Genomic DNA, 3,166 nt, shown 5'->3' with positions numbered 1-3,166 from the left:
TATCTTGTTCCGAGGTAATCCATTTTCTGCAGACTTGAATTCAGTACAGCCCCACAGTGAGTCATCCATTGTGACGGAACCAGAGATGATTGCCCAATTTATGAACCACCCGTGCCTCTGCAGACAAGTTATTGTCTGTTGGAGATGGCACAGAAGCCTTTCCTGTGCCAGGATAAAAAACAGTGGTCAAGGTATGGCAATTTTCTTATCCTCTTCTTGCAGAGATAAGCTGCCATAATCATCATAATTTTTGTAAAAACTCTGGAGGCTGTGGCTAACCCAAAGGGTAAGGTCTGGAGCTGAAAAAATGCTGCTGGAGGATGGTGAATCTTGAGATAACACTGATGGAACAGTGCTATAGGAACCTGCAGGTAAACATCCTGACTATCCAGGGATACCCTGTGATTCCCTGGCTCCATGCCAAAACTATGGAGTGCAACGTCTCCATGTGAACCGTGGTACCCACTGTTTAGGATTTTGAGATTGGGGTGAAAAGATCCTTCTGAACCCAAACTCAGTATGAGTAAAACCCCCTGTCCCTATTGTGCAGGGGTTACTGGAATGCCTACTCCCGACAAAGGCAATTTCTGAACTGCTTCTTGCAAACTCCTGTCTACCCGAGACGGACTGGAACAGAAACCTTCGAGGAGGATGCTTCTTGAAGAGAAACATAACCTAGAGATACCACTTCTTGCATCCAGTCATGTTTGTAAACTGTTACCAGATCTGTGCAAACTGAAGAAGTTGGCCCCCTATCCTGGGGTCCCCCAGAAGGAGGCCCGCACCATCATGCTGATGGCTTATCCTCTGGTTTGGAAGCTGACCCTCTGGTTGCCTTTGCTTGTTTGTCTTACCAAACTTATTGTATTGGGGCTGTTACATTCCTTTATGACCGACAAGGCCGAAAACCGGACCCCTATATTTGGGGTTATATGTGGAAGGAAACTTGACTTTCTTGGAGTCTGATTTTGACTCCAGAATATGTTAACTCCTTACCAAACAGAAACTTCCAGCCAAAGGCAAATTTTCCAGAACCTTCTTTGATTCTGAATCAGCTTTTCATGTATGTAAGCAATACTGCTCTGTGAGCAACTATTGTTAATGATGATGCCCTAGAACATTAGTGTCCATATGAGCTATATGGGATTCTTGCTCCCTTGTAGGCGCTGAAAAATCTGTCTTCCAGTACCTCAGCCCAGAGTACCTACAGCACCTGGTATTCCAAGGTGGTCTCCCATCCAAGAATTATCCAGGCCCAACACTGCTTAGTTTCCAAGATCTAGTGAGTTTGGGCCAATCCAGTGTGGTGTACTGTAGATTGTAAGGCGAAGTCACAGCTGGCATTATGACTGCCCCAGAGACAATATGGTTTTCAGAAAACCATCCCTCTTTTGACGTTGACGGCAAAGGCCATATATATTTTCGCACTATCAAATGATATGCGTATCTCTAAAAATGGGAAATGCCTCTTATAAACAGACCTCAACTGGAAAAGGATATTTGAAATCCCATTTACCAAGAACCTATATTCTTTATTGGTTATAACACCAAATCTTTTCCATGATTTTCATCAGCTGCTGGGGTCCCCCATGAGGAGGCCCTATTTTTTTGGGATGTTTAAACATAGTTATCTTATTTTGAACACAGGCTCTGCTGAATCCTCTAAGGACAGAAAAGCCTTTACTGCTCTCATTAACTCACCTATATTTACCTGTTCTTTGTATGCCGAAGAAGAGTATATAGAGGTTTCATCGTCTGATGAATAATCCCGTGTAGCCTGTGCAGTTGATGATTTATTTACACTCTGTTTCTCAGCTTGTTTTATTAGAGAAGCTGTTGGGGATACCGTAGGTAGAGAGCTGCCTGTATGGGTTAATAATGAACCCTATTCCTGGTATCGAAGCTGTAGGAATTAAACTTTCAGCTATACTGGACAAGGTCTGTGCAAACATCGTCCAAAGAGGAATTATCTATTATGCTGATAAGCAAACTATTTTACACATGAACTATCCTGTACCACATCAGAGAGGATAATACAGTTATTGCAAGACAACATGAGTGTTGGTGTTACTTTAAGTGTACTCTCGTCACCTTTGCTGCTTAGATATGATAAATAATCAGCACTTTCACAGTGTACTACACAATTTGTGACTGTAGCCACTTTATTGTTCTAAAGTGATATCAATCTGACCCCTACTCATGCACCAGCATTGAGGATCAGAAGACCAACTGACAAATATATATATCTTAAAGTCAGCAATCACACTAGCAGTCAGTCACGTTATATATTAGTCATATGAGCACATAATCAACTACAAACACATTGTAAAGTATGTAGGAGTATATATTTCTGAATTCTTTTTTATACAGATCTTAATGTATTCAGACGCATTGCGAAGAAAACCACAGTAATGTACACAGACTCATATGCAACAGGTACTAAACTTAACTATTCATACTGACCAAAGTAGATAGAAATTTAGTGCTGTATAACCCGTACTCGGTAGAGTGGGATACAGGGAGACTCACCTCACTTCCAAGATCGATCAATATGTTAGCGAACACTGAGTGGATCCAGACGGTACTAGTGTACACTGCCGCTCCGGGAACTCTATATGACCGGTGCGTCTGTGTTCACTTAGACGCCTGTACTGCGACCGGGTCTCCTCGTGGTAGCGCTTAGTGAACACAGACGCAGCGGCCTATGCTGTGATGGAGACCCCTCGTGGTAGCGTTTGAGATGGAAGTGAGGCAACACTTCATGGCGGGAGACTCGCGGAAATTGGTCATGAACTGGGGGGAGGGGTGACCAGGAGAGCGTCTATCTCCCCACCGCTGACATCAACCCTAGGGATCGCAGCCTCATACTATCCTGGTGCCTTGTGATCCCTAAGGCCTAGTGCTGGAGCACCCGTGGTAGAGACGCATCAGCTACTGTTTGGTAGTCTCCTTCCAATACAGTGCAGCTGTGTCCGTATTCCCCGACTATGGGGAACCGATACCTTACCTTCTCCCCGTGCTCCGGCCACAGCCTTGTAACGTCTGCTCGACCTGCTAGTATATCCGACTCAGACGCCCGTCGAGACAGCACTGTACACATGGGTAAGCGTTGTTGCGACCCGGCGGAGAGTTGTTGGAGCGACTCTTTCCAATATGCGTATAAGAC

General features: G+C 44.4%; 1 pseudogene; it reads right to left on the bottom strand.

The window, feature by feature from the left end:
• Nucleotides 1–1,201: 1,201 nt before the first annotated feature.
• Nucleotides 1,202–1,319, bottom strand: LOC134951530 (5S ribosomal RNA; annotated as a pseudogene).
• Nucleotides 1,320–3,166: the final 1,847 nt, after the last annotated feature.

This window comes from Pseudophryne corroboree, chromosome 1 (assembly GCF_028390025.1).
Source record: "Pseudophryne corroboree isolate aPseCor3 chromosome 1, aPseCor3.hap2, whole genome shotgun sequence".
Classification (NCBI taxonomy): domain Eukaryota; kingdom Metazoa; phylum Chordata; class Amphibia; order Anura; family Myobatrachidae; genus Pseudophryne; species Pseudophryne corroboree.
Note: the sequence above shows the minus strand (reverse complement) of the source record. Positions and strands in the feature narration are given on the sequence as shown.